Below are 12500 nucleotides of genomic sequence, written 5' to 3'. Positions count from 1 at the left end.
ACATATTCTTGTTACCTTCCACAGAGCATCTCTATCAACTCTATCATATGCCTTCTCCAGATCCATAAATGTTACATGCAAATCCATTTGCTTTCTAAGTATTTCTCACATACATTCTTCAAAGCAAACACCTGATCCACACATCCTCTACCACTTCTGAAACCACACTCCTCTTCCCCAGTCTGATGCTCTGTACTTGCCTTCATCCTCTCAATCAATAACCTTCCATATAATTTACCAGGAATATTCAACAAACTTATACCTCTGTAATTTGAGCACTCACTCTTATCCCCTTTGCCTTTGTGCATTGGCACTATGCAAGCATTCCGCCAATCCTCAGGCACCTCACCATGAATCATACATAAATCAAATAACCTTACCAACCAGTCAACAATACAGTCACCCCCTTTTTTAATAAATTCTACTGCAATACCATCCAAACCGTAGCCTTGCCGGCTTTCATCTTCCGCAAAGCTTTTACTACCTCTTCTCTGTTTACCAAATCATTTTCCCTAACCCTCTCACTTTGCACACCACCTCGACCAAAACACCCTATACCTCCCACTCTGTCATAAACACATTCAACAAACCTTCAAAATACTCACCCCATCTCCTTCTCACATCACCACTACTTGTTATCACCTTCCCATTAAGCCCCCTTCACTGAAGTTCCCATTTGCTCCCTTGTCTTACGCACTTTATTTACCTCCTTCCAAAACATCTTTTTATTCTCCCTAAAATTTAATGATACTCTCTCACCCCAACTCTCATTACCCCTTTTTTTCACCTCTTCCATCTTTCTCTTGACCTCCTGCCTCTTTTCCTTTATACTATCTCTCACTCATTTGCAATATTTCCCTGCAAAAATCGTCCAAATGCCTCTCTCTTCTCTTTCACTGATAATCTTACTTCTTCATCCCACCACTCACTACCCTTTCTAATCAACACACCTCCCACTCTTCTCATGCCACAAGCATCTTTTGCGCAAGCCATCACTGCTTTCCAAAATACATCCCATTCCTCCCCCACTCCCCTTACCTCCTTTGTTCTCACCTTTTTCCATTCTGTACTCAGTCTCTCCTGGTACTTCCTCACACAAGTCTCTTTCCCAAACCCAATTACTCTTACCACTCTCTTCACCCAAACATTCTCTCATCTTTTCTGAAAACCCATACAAATCTTCACCTTCGCCTCCACAAGATAACGATCAGACATCCCTCCAGTTGCACCTCTCAGCACATTAACGTCCAAAAGTCTTTCGCGCACCTATCAATTAACACGTAATCCAATAACGCTCTCTGGCCATCTCTCCTACTTACATACGTATACTTATGTATATCTCGCTTTTTAAACCAGGTATTCCCAATCACCAGTCCTTTTTCAGCACATAAATCTACAAGCTCTTCACCATTTCCATTTACAGCACTGAACACCCCATGTATACCAATTATTCCCTCAGCTGCCACATTACTCACCTTTGCATTCAAATCACCCATCACTATTACCCGGTCTTGTGCATCAAAAACCACTAACACACTCATTCAGCTGCTCCCAAAACACTTGCCTCTCTTGATCTTTTTTCTCATGCCCAGGTGCATATGCACCAATAATCACCCATCTCTCTCCATCAACTTTCAGTTTTAACCACATCAATCTAGAATTTACTTTCTTGCACTCTATCACATACTCCCACAACTCCTTTTTCAGGAGTTGTGCTGCTCCTCCCTCCGCTCTTGTCCTCTCACTAACCCCTAACTTTACTCCCAAGACATTCCCCTTTACCATTGAGCTTCGTTTCACTCAGAGCCAAAACATCCAGGTTCCTTTCCTCAAACATACTACCTATCTCTCCTTTTTTCTCATCTTATCAAAAACTTGTCATCTTTGTCCGCTTCATTGCTATATATGTATGGACTTATCAAAACACATAAACAGAATTTTCCAGCAAGACCTATAGTGAGTTCAGTAGGCTCCATCACATATCAATTGTCAAAATGTTAGTTTCCTTACTAAGCCCTTTAGTGGGTAAGGTATCAAATTCTAATATCATGAAGAATGTAGATTTAGTCAACAAGCTAAACAATATCAATATTAATTTTGATTTCAAACTAGTTAGCTTTGATGTTTCCTCACTTTTCACTAAAGTTCCAGTTGATGACCTTTTAGAATATTTATTTGATGTCTTGGATGATATTCATTTACCTGTTTCAAAGTCTAATTTCATTGAACTGATAAGATTGTGTATAAGAGATTGTGTATTTCAATTTAATGGAGATTATTATGCTCAAAAATTTGGTATGGCAATGGGTAACCCTCTTTCACCGAGACTAAGTAATCTTTATATGGAATTTTTTGAAACAAAATTACTAAAGGATATCTTACCTTCTAATGCAATTTGGTTTAGGTTTGTAGATGATGTTCTTTGTGTTTGGCCAACAAATAAAAATTTACAAATATTTCTCACCTTACTTAACAATTTAGTGCCTTCCATCAAATTTACCGTAGAAAATGAAAATAATGGTATGTTACCATTTTCAGATTGCATGATCCATATGCAAGGAAACAAGTTTAAGTTTAGCATATACAGAAAACCCACCAATGTATGCTCATATACCCATTATTACTCATCTCAACATGACAGAGTTAAATTATCATCATTTCAATCTATATTCCGTAGGGCATTACGTATTTGCAGTCCAGAGTTAATTGATGATGAGTTTGAGAAGATATATTCTATTGGATCTAAGTTAAAGTACCCTAGATCTTACATTGATAAATCCCTTAAATTAGCAAAGAAATCATTTTATAGAATTGAGCCCAAACCTCCCATTGACACCACGAATCTTTTAGTTCTCTCTTTTAATAATGATTTTACTTTGCTTCACATGTTGCTTAAATCTTTTGATGTAAATGTTGCCTTTAGCAACAATAATACTATAAAGAATATCTTAATCAGGAATTCACCAGAAAATTCTCTTGGTTGCATCTATAAAGTTAATTGTGGAAACTGTGATAAATTTTATGTTGGTCAGACTGGTAAGGATCTTTCTGTTAGACTTAAGCAACATAAATATAGTATAAGAACGGGACAAGAATCAAATGCCTTGTTTAATCATGTTAAAAACTATGATCATTGTATTGACTGGAGTAACACCATCTCAGTTGTTAACTCTAAGTCTATTACCTACGAGAAATATCATTGAATCTTCTATTTCTATATACACAAAGAATTATAATCTTAATATTAGTGATGGTCTATACAAATTAGATAACTTTATTGTAGATAAGATTTGTAAAATGATAAGTTTATGAACGCTCGTTGTATATTTTGGACAATCACATGTTTACGAAATTGCGTCCTAGCCTCGTCTCTTCGATGTATATCAGCTGACTGTTATATTTCTCTCTTATGTCTCCCCTGATGATATGATTATTATACGTAAGCGCACTTGGGAACTTTTCGTGTTTCATTTTCCCCGTGGACTCATAGGAATAAATATATATATATATATATATATATATATATATATATATATATATATATATATATATATATATATATATATTATTATATTATATTATTTTCCTTCGTCGCTGTCTCCCGCGTTAGCGAGGTAGCGCAAGGAAACAGACGAAAGAATGGCCCAACCCGCCCACATACACATGTATATAATACACGTCCACACACGCAAATATACATACCTATACATCTCAATGTACACATATATATACACACACAGATATATACATATATACACATGTACATAATTTATACTGTCTGCCTTTATTTCTTCCCATCGCCACCTCGCCACACTGGATTAACAACCCCCTCCCCCCTCATGTGTGCGAGGTAGCAGTCATGTAATAATGCACCGAAACCACAGCTCCCTTTCCACATCCAGGCCCCACACAACTTTCCATGGTTTACCCCAGACGCTTCACATGCCCTGGTTCAATCCATTGACAGCACGTCGACCCCGGTATACCACATCGTTCCAATTCACTCTATTCCTTGCACGCCTTTCACCCTCCTGCATGTTCAGGCCCCGATCACAAATTCTTTTTCACTCCATCTTTCCACCTCCAATTTGGTCTCTCACTTCTCCTCGTTCCCTCCACCTCTGACACATATATCCTCTTGGTCAATCTTTCCTCACTCATTCTCTCCATGTGACCAAACCATTTCAAAACACCCTCTTCTGCTCTCTCAACTACACTCTTTTTATTTCCACACATCTCTCTTACCCTAACATTACTTACTCGATCAAACCACCTCACACCACACATTGCGCACAACTCTATCATAGCCCACGCCTCGCAACCATACAACATTGTTGGAGCCACTATTCCTTCAAACTTACCCATTTTTGCTTTCCGAGATAATGTTCTCGACTTCCAAACACTCTTCAAGTCCTCCAGAATTTTCGCCCCCTCCCCCACCCTATGATTCACTTCCTCTTCCATGGTTCCATCCACTGCCAGATCCACTCCCAGATATGCAATTCTAGATTGATATGGGTAAAACTGAAAGTTGATGGAGAGAGATGGGTGATTATTGGTGCATATGCACCTGGGCATGAGAAGAAAGATCATGAGAGGCAAGTGTTTTGGGAGCAGCTGAATGAGTGTGTTAGTGGTTTTAATGCACGAGACCGGGTTAATAGTGATGGGTGATTTGAATGCAAAGGTGAGCAATGTGGCAGTTGAGAGAATAATTAGTATACATGAGGTGTTCAGTGTTGTAAATGGAAATGGTGAAGAGCTTGTAGATTTATGTGCTGAAAAAGGACTGGTGATTGGGAATACCTGGTTTAAAAAGCGAGATATACACAAGTATACGTATGTAAGTAAGAGAGATGGCCAGAGAGCGTTATTGAATTACGTGTTAATTGATAGGCGTACGAAAGAGAGACTTTTGGATGTTAATGTGCTGAGAGGTGCAACTGGAGGGATGTCTGATCATTATCTTGTGGAGGCGAAAGTGAAGATTTGTAGAGGTTTTCAGAAAAGAAGAGAGAATGTTTGGGTGAAGAGGGTGGTGAGAGTAAGTGAGCTTGGGAAGGAGACTTGTGTGAAGAAGTACCAGGAGAGTCTGCGTACAGAATGGAAAAAGGTGAGAACAAAGGAGGTAAGAGGAGTGGGGGAGGAATGACATGTATTTAGGGAAGCAGTGATGGCTTGCGCAAAAGATGCTTGTGGCATGAGAAGAGTGGGAGGTGGGTTGATTAGAAAGGGTAGTGAGTGGTGGGATGAAGTAAGATTATTAGTGAAAGAGAAGAGAGAGGCATTTGGACAATTTTTGCAGGGAAAAAATGCAAATGAGTGGGAGATGTTTAAAAGAAAGAGACAGGTCAAGAGAAAGGTGCAAGAGGTGAAAAAGAGGGCAAATGAGAGTTGGGATGAGAGAGTATCTTTAAATTTTAGGGAAAATAAAAAGGTGTTTTTGAAGGAGGTAAATAAAGTGCGTTAGGCAAGGGACAAATGGGAACTTCAGTGAAGGGGGCTAATGGGGATGTAATAACAAGTAGTGGTGAGGTGAGAAGGAGATGGAGTGAGTATTTTGAAGGTTTGTTGAATGTGTTTGATGATAGAGTGGCAGATATAGGGCGTTTTGGTCGAGGTGGTGTGCAAAGTGAGAGGGTTAGGGAAAATGATTTGGTAAACAGAGAAGTAGTAAAAGCTTTGCGGAAGATGAAAGCCAGCAAGGCAGCGGGTATGGATGGTATTGCAGTGGACTTTATTAAAAAAAGGGGTTGACTGTATTGTTGACTAGTTGGTAAGGTTAATTAATGTATGTATGATTCATGGTTAGGTGCCTAAGGATTGGCGGAATGCTTGCATAGTGCAATTGTACAAAGGCAAAGGGGATAAGAGTGAGTGCTCAATTACAGAGGTATAAGTTTGTTGAGTATTCCTGGTAAATTATATGGGAGGGTATTGATTGAGAGGTTGAAGGCATGTACAGAGCATCAGGTTGGGGAAAGCAGTGTGGTTTCAGAAGTGGTAGAGAATGTGTGGATCAGGTGTTTGCTGTGAAGAATGTTTGTGAGAAATACTTAGAAAAGCAAATGGATTTGAATGTAGCATTTATGCATCTGGAGAAGGCATATGATAGAGTTGATAGAAATGCTCTGTGGAAGGTACTAAGAATATATGGTGTGGGAGGCAAGTTATTAGAAGCAGTGAAAAGTTTTTATCGAGGTTGTAAGGCATGTGTACGTGTAGGAAGAGAAGAAAGTGATTGGTTCTCAGTGAATGTAGGTTTGCGGCAGGGGTGTTTGATGTCTCCATGGTTGTTTAATTTGTTTATGGATGGGGTTGTTAGGGAGGTGAATGCAAGAGTTTTGGAAAGAGGGGCAAGTATGCAGTCTGTCGGGGATGAGAGAGCTTGGGAAGTGAGTCAGTTGTTGTTCGCTGATGATACAGTGCTGGTGGCTGATTCATGTGAGAAACTGCAGAAGCTGGTGAATGAGTTTGATAAAGTGTGTGAAAGAAGAAAGTTAAGAATAAATGTGAATAAGAGCAAGGTTGTTAGGTACAGTAGGGTTGAGGGTCAAGTCAATTGGGAGGTAAGTTTAATGGAGAAATACTGGAGGAAGTAAAGTGTTATAGATATCTGGGAGTGGATCTGGCAGCGGATGGAACCATGGAAGCGGAAGTGAATCATAGGGTGGGAGGGGGGACGAAAATCCTGGGAGCCTTGAAGAATGTGTGGAAATCGAGAACATTATCTTGGAAAGCAAAAATGGGTATGTTTGAAGGAATAGTGGTTCCAACAATGTTGTATGGTTACGAGGCGTGGGCTATGGATAGAGTTGTGCGCAGGAGGGTGTATGTGCTGGAAATGAGATATTTGAAGACAATATGTGGTGTGAAGTGGTTTGATCGAGTAAGTAATGTAAGGGTAAGAGAGATGTGTGAAAATAAAAAGAGCGGTTTGAGAAAAGAAGGGTATTTGAAAGGGTTTGTCATATGTGGGAATGAGTGATGAAAGCTGAGCCAGAGGATTATGGTTGCGTGGAAGTAAGAGAGAAGTGGGGACCAAATTTTGGAGGTGGAAAGGATGAGTGAAAAAGATTTTGAGTGATCGAGGCCTGAACATGCAGAGAGTGTAATGCGTTCAAGGATAGAGTGAATGTCGATGTGGTATACGGGGCGACGTGCTGTCAATGGATTGAATCAGGCATTGAAGCATCTGGATAACCATGAAATTGTGTGGCCTGGATGTGGAAGGGAGCTGTGGTTTCGGCATATACATGACAGTAGAGACTGAGTGTGAACGAATGTGGCCTTTTGTTTCTAGCGCTACTTCGAAATATGGGGGGGATGTTATATGTGTGCGAGTGCGATGAATACATAAGGCAGACAGTATAATTATGTTTTGTGTAATATGATATGTCTGTGTGTATATATATATATGTTACATGAGAGTATAGGTATGTATATTGCGTTGTGGAGTGTATGTATATACATGTGTTGGGGGTTGGGCCATTTTTTTGCTCGTTCCTCGCGCACCTTGCAAACGCGGGTACAGCGATGAAAGATTAGTATATTATGTTAAAATATATATAATATTATATTATATAATATATATATTATATATTATATATATATATATAATATATATATATATTATAATAGATAGATATAGATAATAAGTGTGTAAGTCAAGAGAAATATAATGGAAAATCGTGAAGTGGCTAATGGGGTAGGTATTAACAATGGTGGTGATATTGAAAGGAGATGGAGTGAGTTATTTTGAAAGTTTGTTGAATGTGTTAGATGATAGGTTGGCAGATATAGGGTGTTTTGGTCGAGGTGGTGTGCAAAGTGATAGGGTTAGGGTAGAGAATGATTCTGTAAACAGGGAAGATGAAAGCCGGCAAGGCAGCGGGTTTGGATGGAATTGCAGTGGAATTTATTAAAAAAGAGGGTGACTTTGTTGTTGACTTGTTGGCAAGGATATTCAATGCATTTATGACTCATGTTAAGGTGCCTGAGGATTGGCGGAATGCATGTGTAGTGCCATTGTAAAAAGGCAAAGGGCATAAAAAAGGTGAGTGCTCAAATTACAGAGGTATAAGTTTGTTGAGTATTCTGGCAAATTATATGGGAGGGTATTGATTGAGGGGTGAAGGCATGTATACAGCATCAGATTGGGGAAGAGCAGTGTGGTCTCAGAAGTGGTAGAGGATGTGTGGATCACGTGTTTGCATTTAAGAATATATGTGATATATAGTTAGAAAAGCAAATGGATTTGTATGTAGCATTTATGAATCTGGAGAAGGCATATGATAGAGTTGATAGAGATGCTTGTGGAAGGTATTAAGGATATATGGTGTGGGAAATGTGTAAGAGAAAGCGGCAGGCGTCAGGATGATGGTGAGGGACTCGAGAGGTGAGAAAACGAGAGTAGAGGTGAGAGGGTATCACGAAACTTCAAGTAGAATTAGTACATATTTTCTCGAAGTAGCTTAATAGTGTTGAAAATATATTAACATCTGTGGCAGGGTCACCAAGCACTATTCTTACTGGAGACTCATATGAACGTATCATGTTACATCTATTTCTCCATAGTATTCCATCTTCCTCCGTTTCTACTTCATCTGACCTGGCATATAACTCTTTAGTTACAGTTCCCTTCTTCCATCTGTTAACTCCAAGCCTAAAGGGTTTAAGTCTGACAGCATCACCTTCACATGATTAAGGAAGGTCACAAGCTTTAATAGTGTAATAAGATGCCTGTTTATTCGGTACATATTTCAGTTTATCTACCTCATGCTCTCCAACTTTACTGTCTGACTTCAGTAAACTTGCTACAATAGATACAATAGTTTTTGTTCTCCTACGCATCATCTTTGAACAGTGCTTGTGGTGATGCCCTATGTGGACGTGTTCCTAATGTTCAGAAGAGCAAAATATTGGTCTTCACCATCATGTTCACTCTATCTTAACATATTCTTACATTTTTTACAGCAGACTCAACCTTACCATTGGCTTTGCTGTTGTAAGGCGAGTTGGCCTTATGGCTGACCCCCCCATCTACAGGTGAACTTTGACATTGTTTCTGAGATCATTTGAGGACCAATATCTCTTATCTTTTCATCAGAAATACCATATCTAGCACAGTGTGCAGTCTATCAATCTCCCATAAGTTAGAAAAATAACATGCAGTTATGAGGTAATACTTGCTACTTAGTTCATACAGGTAAATGCTAATTTTTTCCAAGGTCTGTTAGGAAGCTCATGACTCATTAGGGTTTCATGTGGAAGGGATATTTCATAAGATATAAGCCTCACAACATCTACCAAGGATTTTATTTCAGCATTCATGTTAGGCCAGTGCACACTCTCCCTGGCTCTAAGCAAACACCCTTCAATACCCACATGGCCTACATGTATGTACTTCTTTATCTCGGGCCGTAACTGCTTTGGTATGACAAGTGTCTCACCTCTACAGATGAGATCATCTTTATAAGACCATTCATCTCTCGTCAAAATATGGTGTGACAATTCCAGGCAGGTTAGATTCTTATCAAGCCAACCACGTTGAAGGATACTTTTCAGAGTCTGTAATGTGTTGTCCCTTTTAGTCTCTTGCCTAACTAAGTCTATCCTATCAAAAGACATTGATAGAAAAATAATAGCATCAATTCTTTCAAACTCCTCATCGGAGTCCCCATTTTGAATAGGAAAGTAGGCCCTACTTAATGTGTCAGCAATGAACATTTGGTTGCCCTTCATGTACCTTACTTCAGTGTCAAATGCAAGGGCATCTCATAAATATGGCCTGAAGCCTCATTGGGGCTTTGTCTAAAGGCATCAGCACAATGCTTTCAAGCGGCTTGTGGTCTGTATACACAATTGCTCGTCTGCGATATGTAGAGTGGTGCCATTTTTCTGGTGCATTTACAATGGCAAGCATTTATTTCTCTGTAATAGCATACCGACTCTCTGCATCAGTCAGTGCCCTACTAGTGTAACACAAAGGATGGCCTTCCTGCAACAATACTGTGTCAATGTCCTTGTTGCTGGCATCTGGCTGAATTACTCATTGTTTGCTGGAGCGAAAGTAACTTAGAACTGATGCTTTTGTCAGTGAGCTTTAATTTCCTGGGTTGCTTTAGCCTCCGCATTCCCCCATTTTCATTCAGCATCCTTCCCCGCCATACAGACAATAGAACATAATACAGTAGCTAACTTGGGTAGAAATCTAGATAGTTAACTATGCCAACCAAACGTTGCACATTATCTTTATCCCTAAGTGGTTTCATCTTCATTATGGCCTCCGCGTTTTTAGGATCAGGCCTAAGTCCCTTACTTCTCACCACAAGCCCCATGAAATTCATCTCAGACATACAAAATTGACATTTGTTTTGATTGAGTCTTATTCCTACCCCAGCACACCTTGCTAAAAACTTCCTTATCCTCTCATCATGGCTTGTCTCGTCACCATACGCTAATACATCATCTGCTACACACTGCACGCCCTCCAGGCCTTCTAGAGCTTGGTGCAATCTCTCTTGAAAGATTTCACTGCTCAGCTTCAGGCCAAATGGTAAACGCAACCATCCGTATCTCCCAAATGGAGTAGCAAACGTTGTCAACAAACTGGACTCATAATCTAACTCACAATGATAGAAGCCAGACTCTAGATCACAGATAGAAAATAATGTTGCACCATCTAGATCAGGTAGAATATCCTCTATAACTGGCAATTTATGATATTCCCTTTTCAGGGCCACATGTAAGGGTCTAGGATCAATACACACCCTGAGAACATGATTCACCCAGTCACTTGGTTCATCCACAGGAACTGTCTTACCTTTATGTTGCAACTTATCCAGAGCCTGTTTGGCTTCTTGTTTCATGACCTGAGGGATCCTCCTAGCTGGCCGAAGAGCACAATCAGCATCACCAAATACTTATAAATGTACAGGGCCACCAGGTGATGATCACAGAGTGCCATTAAACACTGTAGGAAATTCTGTACACAAATTGATACGCTTTTTTACTACAGTAATACTCTCAAAATTATCATATTTGATGGTTATTAATCCCATTCTTATAGCTGACCTGGCACTATGTAACGGCATATGGTTGGTTTCATCATCAACAATATCATATCAAACATCATATTCCAGTCTCGTCCTGGGATTCATTGTCCTTACAACGCATCTGTCCAGTGCCTTCCTCGTAGAACTGTTCCACATTTGTAAGGTAACCTTTTTCCCTCAGCACATGAGCAGCACCAATAACCTTAACAGGTAACACACTAGCAGTAGCACCATAATCAATTTGCATTTACTGGTTCACCATTGATCAACATCTTACAGTAGATACCTTTTTGATTGTGTGGCAGAGAATGAATGGTTTCAGCACAAATGACTAGTTCTGTATCACTTATAGAAGACTCTTTATCTCTGTCCTCGTACACAGCATAAACTCTTGCTGTGCAGACACATGAACCACTGAAATGGTTTCTCACATCCCAGCTATCACAAACTCTCCCCCAGCCAGGACATTTTTCCTTCATCAACTCGTGAGCATTACAACAAAATTTGCAAACAGTAACTGTCTTAGCAGTAGATGTGTGGCCTTCTCCTACTATCTTTCTCACTAAACTTTTTAAATGTATAATTTTGTTCATGCTGTTGTTGTGTCTTCCTAACATTATTTCCAACACTCTCAGTGTATCTTGCACTGTTAAAGTTCTTACCTACATTAACACTATACATTACCTCTGCAGTTTCTGTCAACACTTTCATCTGAGTACTTGCCATCTTCATCGCTGTAAAAATGTCTATGGCAGAAGACTGTAGACTGTAGGTCTAACCTCTGTTGAGAGATGAGTTTTTCCCTTGTCTTATCATCTCTAATACCAGTCATTAAACGTTCCATTTGCAAGTTATCATACATTCACAAAACCCACAAGATTTTGCCATATTCCTGAGAGCAGCCATATATTGCTCATTACTTTCTTCTAACCCTAGCTCACGTCTGTTAAATAGGAGCCTCTGAAAAAAATTCTTCCCGTTCACCAAATATTACCCCTTCAAAGTTGTTGATGACATCATCTAATATATGTCTACTTTCACTGGTAGAGAATGGTAAGCTATTCACAGTGCTAAGGCCATCACTGTCAATACGACTTTCAAAAAGTTAAACTTTAAGTGACTTGGATCTCTGGTCCATTCCTGGCAGTTGCAGATCATTCCTGAAGAGTTGAATCCAGCCTTAGATCGTAAATGTAAGGCTGCAGATGGGGAAATATCAACTTTGGGTAGGATCACCGTGGTAACATGCTGTGGTGCCGTGGAGTGCACATGACAACACGGTCCTGGCGCACCGCCACTGCTTTAGACATCCCCAGGCACTTCCTCTTCCTCATAAACACTGTCCCTGGAACTCATGTTGACTGTCCGCCACAAGCGATGATGCCAGAGTAAAAGCAGGAAGGTCGTAAACGATTAGGCCGTGGCGCCACTACTGCCGACCCA

At 39.9% G+C, this 12500-nt stretch overlaps 1 protein-coding gene across 1 annotated transcript in view; it reads left to right on the top strand.

The window, feature by feature from the left end:
- The window catches only part of LOC139753080 (glutamate receptor ionotropic, delta-2-like), a 205581-nt gene that overhangs the window by 35800 nt on the left and 157281 nt on the right, over nucleotides 1–12500 (top strand). The window lies entirely within an intron of this gene.

This window comes from Panulirus ornatus, chromosome 14, assembly GCF_036320965.1.
Source record: "Panulirus ornatus isolate Po-2019 chromosome 14, ASM3632096v1, whole genome shotgun sequence".
Classification (NCBI taxonomy): Eukaryota; Metazoa; Arthropoda; class Malacostraca; order Decapoda; family Palinuridae; genus Panulirus; species Panulirus ornatus.
The sequence above is the reverse complement of the archived record's forward strand: the minus strand, read 5'-3'. Positions and strand labels throughout refer to the sequence as shown.